At 40.8% G+C, this 9,988-nt stretch overlaps 1 non-coding gene across 1 annotated transcript; it reads right to left on the bottom strand.

Annotated features, from left to right (window-relative positions):
* Positions 1-9,245: 9,245 nt before the first annotated feature.
* LOC138140936 (5S ribosomal RNA) lies at positions 9,246-9,365 on the bottom strand. Its single transcript, XR_011162844.1, has one exon. It is a non-coding gene; the product is annotated as a 5S ribosomal RNA (ribosomal RNA).
* Positions 9,366-9,988: the final 623 nt, after the last annotated feature.

The raw sequence follows: 9,988 nt of genomic DNA, 5'->3' as shown, positions 1-9,988 counted from the left end.
GACCGTTTCGGAAGCGTTTGGCGACGCGAAGATGTCGTAAAATCGAGAAGGTGGCGCGGTATTCCGGGAAGAGATGGACCAATATTTCGGCGAACGAAATATGGATTCCCGGAATCGACGCGTCTACCCCGCACCGCCGACGTAAACCGTCGGTCCCGAATCGAAACCGTGACGACCCGGATTTAGGGCTGGTGGTTGGAGGGGCGTGTACCTGATTCGAAACCCACCGACGTTCCGAGACGAACTTCGCTATCTCCAGGGAAACTTCGGAAACCGAGTTCGGCCAGCTTGATCACACGGTGGCGATGGTGATCGAGGAAAGAGGACGATGCCATCACGCGGGCAACGATTCCGAGGCCTGCAATTTCTTCGACGGCGGACGCGGTGCGCGTTCAGTCTTCCGTCCGCAGTGGCGACTATTTTATAAAGACTTAGAAAATTTTTTTGTTCAATTCTCGTTCACGAGGTGCTCGAAGTGTACGTGTGTGAGCAAGTGTTTTTTCAATAATTATTATTAACTTTTAACGTTTTAACGTGAAAGATGGCCGACGTCGAAAATCAAACAGCATCATCGGTCACCACCGGTTCCGCTGCCACCCCTCAATCCCACGCGAAGAAAGAGAAAAAAGCGAAAAATCCCAGGGCGAAACCGTCCCATCCTCCGACATCCGAGATGGTAAACAACGCCATCAAGGGACTCAAGGAACGCGGAGGATCGTCTCTTCAGGCCATCAAGAAGTTCGTCGCCGCAAATTACAAAGTCGACGCCGAAAAGGTCGCCCCTTTCATCAAGAAATATCTGAAAGGCGCCGTGGCGTCGGGATCTCTGGTTCAGACGAAAGGTAAGGGCGCGTCGGGTTCGTTCAAGCTCGCCTCGTCCACCTCCGGTGGTGCCAAAGTCGCCTCCGCCTCCGACAAGAGGAAACCCGCTTCGTCCGCCGCATCCAAGACGAAAAAATCATCCGCCAAACGTACCGCCGTCGCGACGACTTCCGACAAGGCTTCCTCGAAGACAGCCAAAAAACAAGCCTCCCCCAAAGCGAAGAAGACTGCTGCCGAAAAGAAGAGCGCCGTCGCTGCCTCCGCCGCCGCAGCGAAAGCCAAGAAATCGGCCGCCTCCTCGGCAGAAAAGAAAACTAGAGCCGCCCCGAAACCCCGATCGCCTTCCAAAGCGAAGAAATCTAACAAGGCTGGTCCGACTAAAAAACCCAAAGCAAACCCAAGACAGCCAAAGCCATTCCTGTCAAGGTGAAAAAGGCCGCTTCGCCGAAGAGGAAAAAGTGAGAAACGTGGATGGATACTCGACTCATGTTCGTTCGGCTGTGCCTCGTTCCGACGTCATCATCGTACTACCGGCAACGGGGCACGCACAAATGGCCCTTTTCAGGGCCACACGATAATCTACGACGAAAAAAAGAAATAAAACTATCCTTACGGCGAAACCAAATAAAATAGATAGCATCAGCTGGCAGGTAGGTGATGACAGGATGCAATAAAATTTTACGAACGACCGCAACCCAACCCGAATCGAGAGGACCGACCGATTATTGACATTTTTATTTTATTCATTTCCGGTTGAAGGGCGATATATTTTTTTTTTTGCCTGTAAAGTTTGAGGTTCTGAAAAGAACCGATTTTTTTGTTATAAAATTCGTGTTTCGTGTTGTTCTTCCGAAACACGATGTGGAAAAATTTAAGCGCGTTCACCCCGAATACGTCTGGCAAGTTGGATGTCCTTTGGCATGATGGTTACACGTTTGGCGTGGATGGCGCACAAATTCGTGTCCTCGAACAGACCGACCAAGTAAGCTTCGCTCGCTTCCTGGAGGGCCATCACGGCGGAGCTTTGGAAGCGCAAATCGGTTTTGAAATCCTGAGCGATCTCCCTCACCAAACGTTGAAAGGGAAGCTTGCGGATGAGCAACTCGGTACTTTTCTGGTAACGACGGATCTCACGCAGAGCCACGGTACCAGGTCTGTAACGGTGGGGCTTCTTGACGCCGCCAGTGGCGGGAGCGCTTTTCCTGGCCGCTTTGGTAGCCAGTTGTTTCCTGGGGGCTTTTCCTCCGGTGGACTTGCGTGCGGTCTGCTTGGTCCTGGCCATTTCGAATGAAACGAATGAAAAACAAAACTGACAATTATTAAAATCGACTCTGACGATCGTTAGACGTGCACGCGTCGAAAGGTAAACGGGTACTAAAAATTCCGCCATATTAAATTGTACTTTTATACGTGAACAAAGTCAACGGCTGACTTCGTCGATTGGTCGATGGTGAACCGTTGAATCTATATAAGGCTCCGTTAGTTGAAATTTTGCGGTAGTTGACTTCCTAGGGACGAGGTGTGCAGGTATTTTGTGTCAGTTGAAATAATCTGAAAAGATGACCGGTCGCGGTAAAGGAGGCAAAGGATTGGAAAAGGAGGAGCGAAGCGTCATCGCAAAGTCCTGCGTGACAACATCCAGGGCATCACGAAACCCGCTATCAGAAGATTGGCTCGTCGTGGCGGCGTGAAACGTATTTCCGGTTTGATCTACGAAGAAACTCGCGGAGTCCTGAAAGTGTTCTTGGAAAATGTCATCCGAGATGCCGTCACCTACACGGAACACGCCAAACGTAAAACCGTGACAGCGATGGACGTCGTCTACGCTTTGAAACGTCAAGGACGCACCCTCTACGGTTTCGGAGGTTAATTTCCTGGCGCTCTTCACCGTTCGAGAAAACCAGAATAAAATACGAAATACAAAATCGGTTCTTTTCAGAACCACAAAATAAAAATAAGAGGAAAAAAAAGAAACATGATGTTCTTTCGAGAAACAACGGACAATTATTACTAACTGACTACCTGATAAATGTACCAAGATCGTAAACACCCCTTGCTTTCCTTTTGGCATTGCAGTCGTAAATGATAATAATACAAAAAGAAAAGATGCATCGGTCATTTTACGAAAAAAAAAAGCTATAGTGGCCCTGAGAAGGGCCGATATTTTGAGTTTTCGCCACGGAGATGGATCGATCGTTCGTTTAAGGTTTCTTCTCGGTTTTTTTGGGTAAAAGTACGGCCTGAATGTTGGGTAAGACACCGCCTTGGGCGATCGTAACTCCGGACAGGAGTTTGTTCAATTCCTCGTCGTTTCTGATGGCCAGCTGCAGATGACGCGGTATAATACGTGTCTTCTTGTTGTCACGGGCAGCGTTTCCTGCCAATTCTAGAACTTCGGCGGCTAAGTACTCCATGACGGCGGCCAAATAGACGGGAGCTCCTGCACCGACGCGTTCCGCGTAATTTCCTTTTCTGAGAAGACGATGTATCCTACCCACCGGAAACTGGAGACCGGCACGGCTCGAACGGGATTTCGCTTTTCCCTTCACTTTACCTCCTTTACCGCGACCTGACATTTTAAGTTCGTTCGTTAGACACCACGAGAAGTAATAAAACTGACGGACGGGACTCGTCGATTGTAAAAGCTGGTAGCTGTGCTTCGAATTTATAGCCTCCGTGATAGGAGAATAGGACGTGACGATTGGTGGGAGCCCGTTTTCAGGTGGGGTTCTGGTGAACACACTACCTATCAGAAAGGTGGTGGTGCAAAGTTAACGCACGCACACGAGTCAGAGCAGTTCGCGAGTTTGTTGAATCGAATTGAATTGAAAAATGCCGCCGAAGACAAGTGGTAAGGCAGCCAAGAAGGCCGGGAAAGCTCAGAAGAACATTTCCAAGAGCGACAAAAAAAAGAAGCGCAGGAGGAAGGAGAGCTATGCCATCTACATCTACAAGGTGTTGAAACAAGTCCATCCCGACACCGGTATCTCTAGTAAGGCTATGAGCATAATGAACAGTTTCGTGAACGACATCTTCGAACGTATCGCCGCTGAAGCTTCCCGTCTGGCACACTACAACAAACGTTCGACGATCACCAGCAGAGAAATTCAAACTGCCGTGCGTCTGTTGTTGCCCGGTGAGTTGGCCAAGCACGCCGTCTCCGAAGGTACCAAAGCCGTCACCAAGTACACCAGTTCGAAATAGATGTTTTTCGTTTTCGACACATTTATAAACGGTTCTTTTCAGAACCACAAAAACTCTCGAACAAAAAAGAAAAAGACGTGAAACAGCGATTTTTAATTAACTTTTATTATGTCATTATTATTATTATTAGGTTTCATGCATTATCGGTATTTTGCACCCATGCCTATCCAACTTGTAGTTATGTGGTTATTGTATTCGAAATAATTTAGTTGATTGAGGTTATGTTATGAATAAATTTCTATTTTGCCAGAATACAACTCTTCGGAAGAAGAAATCAAATAAACAATCGTACATCTGCTGAACAACCTAGTTGATGGTTGATGGATTTGCATTACCCAGCATATAGCCTAAATGTTCATCTTTAGTGAAATTAAAATTACTTAGCTTTTTTAAGAAAGAAAAAATTAGAACGAATTCTCATCGAAAAAACCGCGATTCCTACAAATGATACAGATGGTTTTGTAGTCGCGTATGTTATTGAATACAATGAGCCGACATTTTTCCGACTCTTTGTTTCATCGAAAACGTTGTTGACATTAGCAAGGAACGTTAAGGATTCCCTGAAACAGACAATTTCACTGTTTTGGAATAGCAGTATGTGCAAATGAGAGGACAGAAGACTTTGAAAAAAGGAGTGAACAAAACTGTACTTTAGTACAGAATGTTATGTTTATTTTAATTTCAATTGTTCCTGTTTTAATGAGATTTTTTATGTTCCTAAATCATTTTCTATTTTTTTTTTCATTAGAGAAGAGTTATTGTCGAGTTATTATCTCTACCTAGCATAAAAATTAAAATACTTTGCAACATTACGTTATTATACATTGCATATCTGACATAAAATACTTGCAAAAATTACTTAGCTAATTAATATTACGCATGACAACTCACATTATTTACTTTGCAAAACATTATAGAATACATAACAGATAATTGTGACCCTGTGTATTGTTCATTGGAATTAAAATAAAAAAAACGTGATTTCGTCAATCGCCGTTATTTGCGACTTCAGGCAACTGTCGCTAAGAGCTATTTTTGTTTCTCCGTTCAATTTCCCGATAAAATCGTCGACTTAGTTATTAACTAAGTTCTTCAGTTAGGTGGTATCAACAATACCACAATAGCCATGTTGCCGGAGTTTTTTGATAAAAGACTTGCTAGTTGGAATACAGAAAATATTTACCAAACACCTATTCACGATAATAAACCGGGGCACTATTGTGGGTTTTCGGTTGGTTTTATATTATATTAGGTACTCACCCTTCGTAACGTGTCTCCACGAAAAAACGTCACTTTCACACTAACCACCTTTCGTTTTAACTCTCGCGACGATAACTGAAATGTTGACGCGCGCCGGACAGATTCACGGACATACAACCACCCACCCACCCCGCGCCCCGGTTTCCGTCTGGACTGGTTCTGTCGTCCGAGTGAGTGCCAAAAATTAGCGTTCGTCTATTAAATGATTGTCGGATGATGATTATTGACGGACACTTTTATCGCACCCGATCACACTTTAGTTACTACCTACGTTTAGTATCGACGACGCATCGTTTCGATTATTGAAATTCGAATTGAATTTTTTTTTTTTCTAGTTTTCGACGTAGATTCGCGTGACACAAATATTATGAGCCTTTTTGGATCGATTTCGTGTGCATCACGCCATTTCTACGGGCGAACGTGAATGTGTGATGTTGACGTGATGGAAGCAACGTTTAGGCAATCCGCATTACGTATTACTATCAATTATATTTTAAACGAATGAAAACTTCAATTCAGAAGTGTGATAATCCCGATCCATTCAAGTTTTGTTAATTTTAGATTAAAAATGCGTGAGTATTGTACTATTGCTAACGATGCCAAAACATCGCATATTCAATGTAAAAAGAACAAGAGCAACGGGCCATTAAGTTAATTTAAAAATAACTCGTACCGGATAAGTCGAATACGTATCCAGGGAAAATTTATTAATTTTAAAATTGACCGGCGGAAACAGGTTCTCGCCTCCCACCACTTTTGTGTAGCGGCCGCCAAATCAATTTTGTTTTTATATAATTGATTCAAAAAATTGAAATTCACGCATAGTTATCTGTGCCTGAAGTGGGTCATTTTCATTGCATTGTTAGTAAGATCGAAACCATAGAAACCATACAAAACGCATACGACTATTTCTGTTTTTCATTTCACGCACTGTTTTTTATTAGTTACCTAGCAACATGGTCACTGCATTGAAACTTCAGAGTTCCTTCAAAAATTTGAATTTTTAATTTCAATTTTTTGAATCAATGATTTAATATAAAAATAACTATTGTGGAAAACAGCAAAAAATAAAATAATACCACTAATTGGCGGCTGGTCAGGATGGACCTAACGTTCGAAATTTAGAAAAATATTTTTTTTATTTTAATACTGTTACTTTTCTAATGAAGTGCGAAATAAGTTGTGCCCCATAGCTATCTTTTTTATTTTTCACTACGACAATTACAAAGTGTTGATATTCACAACTTTTCGTGAGCACTTCGATAGAAATGAACAAGAACGCAGGAAAATTCCACACCGAATATTAATATTCTGTCTTGGCCCATGTTTACTTTTATCTACCGCAAAACAAAATGTTCGGATTTGTCAGGGGTATTCTGATTTAAAAAAAGAAGAACATTTGACGAATATTTTAAGTCTCAAACGTTTGGAAAATAATGCAACAACAATTCATAGACTACAAAAAAGCCTATGATTCAGTACCACATTCATGGTTAATTAAAATTCTTAAAATTTATAAAATTAATATTAAATTAAATCACCTTCTTTATATGGATGACATAAAACTTAACAATAACTGAAAATCAATCAATATGTCGTGGTCATTACGAAAATTTAGAATATATAACTAAAGAAGGAGAAATCATTAAAAATTTAAATAAAGGAGAATTTTATAAATATTTAGGTATTAATCAATCAAATCAAATTAAATCTATTCTTTTGGTGTTATAAAATGGTCCAAAACTAATTTAAAGAATATAAATATTCAAACTAGAGTTCTCTTTACAAAATTTTGTAAACATCACCCCAAATCTGCTGTTGAAAGATTTAATTTACCACGCGAAAATGGTGGTAGGGGTTTTTCAAATCTAGAAATTCTACAACACAATCAAATTGCTTCACTAAAAAATTATTTTCTCAATAGAGCTCGTGATATGACACTATAGCAAATATAAAACAAAAGTCTTTACATGGGAGATATTTTAAAGAGCTGAGGGTTTTATATTTGCAATACAAGATCTTGCACCGTTTTGGCTCACAGCGAATATAAAAAACGTCATGATATATTCGCAAAAATTATACACATGAATTTAGCAGTTAAATTCAATTTATTAAAGGATACACAACCACATTACATTTATAAACCAGAAAGTTGTTTAGAAAATGACAATTACAAATTATATTTTGATCGCACAGTTTTAACTGACATTCACATTCAGCATAACAGACCAGACATTATTATTTTAAATAAACAACAAAAGCAAGCATATCTTTTAGATATAGCTGTTCCAAATTCACACAATATAACACAGACATATAATACAAAAATTAATAAATATATTATTATAATTTCAGCAACAGGAATAGTACCGCAATCTCTTTTTAAAAATTTAAAAATTTTGGACTTAGAGAACACATAAAACACAAAAAAGTCAAAATGTGGAGGCGAGACGCCGGTAATTATGTTGATAAGCACTGCACTACTGCCGCCGGGTGGAGGTGGGATACGAAAAGAAGATGCTCTCACTGCTCTCACTCACAATAAGTTCGGAAAAACCGAATTTTATTATCGTATTTAATTGACGTCACAGTTACTTTGGCGAAACAGGAGCTCGCTTTTCGAAGGCATGATGAAAAAGACAGACGAATCAATTTGATATATAAAACCTAACAGGAACGGCTGGTCCATGAGGTCATTTGGGTAATGACCCCCTAAAAAATAAAGGTTTTACCCAACACCAGCCGCGACTGCAATGTACACAAGACTATGACTGCTACATATTATGTTATTTCAACCAAATCAGAAGTACAATAATTTTGAAAAGTAAGTGCAATGTATACTTCTAAATCTATCTAAATTTATTAATATGTAATTTTTTTCAAAACTATCGATCTTTCTTTGAAACATTTTCAATTCACAATTCACTGTTGGAAGCGCTGTACTTTTTAGTATAAATACGTATACGAAAAATTAAAATAATAGTTGAATTAACACATCGTTAAATGTTACGAGGAACATAGTTTTTTGGATTACACAGCAAAATCTTGGAATTTCAGTCCGATATTACTCCATTGAGTCTTTGGACTCACAAATAAATACCTCGAAAAGCCGACAAACATCTGTCTAGAACTTTTCTAGTAACCAGAGGGTATCGTAAACGACCCGTGTTTAGACCTCTTTCGTGAAAGTGACCGACCGCCGGCGCCGCTCGATTTCGTCATAAATCTCAGCCGTACCCCCCACGATAATTGACAAGTCTGTCATACAGCCCTACCATTTAAAACCTTTATTCTCTTCGTTTTAAAAATAGTTTCGCATGGTTTTTCTCTCTTCTCGTTTTACAATGGTCCAGTGACTAATAAATGAGTGTTGTGTTATGAGTTTGTTCGAGCTCAAAAAAACGTGGTTCGAAATTGTTTAACGTTTAACGAATGGTAAGTTATTCTAGTTTTTATGTTGGTCTTAACGTGTTAGGGGCCAAGAATACAACATTGTCTGTCCATTATAACATAGAACTGATATGTTGAATTCAGATCTCTAATTATTTAAAAACCAAAAAAATAAAGCAGCAGTCAAAGTGGCATGTACGCGTAACCTAATATATATTTTTTTTACATTAAAAGATCGCCGTCTTCCTCGTCGCACTTACGACATTTGCATATGTTATCTTTGTTAAACTCACGGAAGGAATATAATGAACCGGTCACCCGTCCAAGTGCTGACCGCTGCCCGCGTGGCTTACCTTCGGTGATCGAACGACAACCTTTACCGTTTGACGAGTTTTTATTCTGCAATTGTTTACAATTAATCGACAAAAAAAATTGTTTTCTTAATTATCTAGTACTTAAAGCTATGAATCTACATTATACGGGTCTGTGCATGTTTCCGAATACCTGCACGAAAAACAAATCGGTTCGGTGGTTGCTATGGATTTCAAAAAAAAACAAAAAGTGTTGGGGGGCAACGGCACGCGGTGTTCCCAAGCGGTCACCCATCCAAGTACTGACCGCGCCCGACGTTGCTTAACTTCGGTGATCGGACGAGAACCGGTGCTTTTCAACGTGGTATGGCCGTTGCCGTGGTGTTTAGGTGTGATCGTTGGTGTAAAATATATTGCTTTTAACATTCCGATGCACGAATATGAACATCAAAACGCGATGCGTTTCGTTTCCGTATGCACTTACCCTCTGACGACCGACGTCGGACCGAACTAACGGGAAATCCCACAACAACCACCACGTCACGCTCTAACGACAAGAGAGACTACTAGACGGACTGGCGATCTCCCGCGTCGCACATTTTTCGACCGCCGGCGGCGGTGGAAAATCCAGAATTTCACCCCACCTACCGCGCTGCTTGCTCCGACGACGACGAGATTCCCACATTTGGATCGACCGAAATATGTAAGTAATATCAGGAAGTTCCGATTTTCGAGAGGAGACCTGTGTTTCTATTTACCTATCTATAATAATTATCGTTATAATCATCATATCATTATTATTATTATTAACATTATTATTTATTACCATTATTATTATTATTATTATTATTTATCGTCCCTCGGATTCGGCGATCTTCGAAAATCCAAGTTGGACCGTTAGACATTCGAACGCGGTGTGCGTGGCTGACGAGTTGTTATTTTTGGCGTTTTTTCTTCGATCTTCACCCCGACTTCGGACGACGCAGGTCGGACACGAAATT

Source organism: Tenebrio molitor, unplaced genomic scaffold (assembly GCF_963966145.1).
Source record: "Tenebrio molitor unplaced genomic scaffold, icTenMoli1.1 SCAFFOLD_614, whole genome shotgun sequence".
NCBI classification, from domain to species: domain Eukaryota; kingdom Metazoa; phylum Arthropoda; class Insecta; order Coleoptera; family Tenebrionidae; genus Tenebrio; species Tenebrio molitor.
This window is presented reverse-complemented; position numbering and strand designations above follow the sequence as displayed.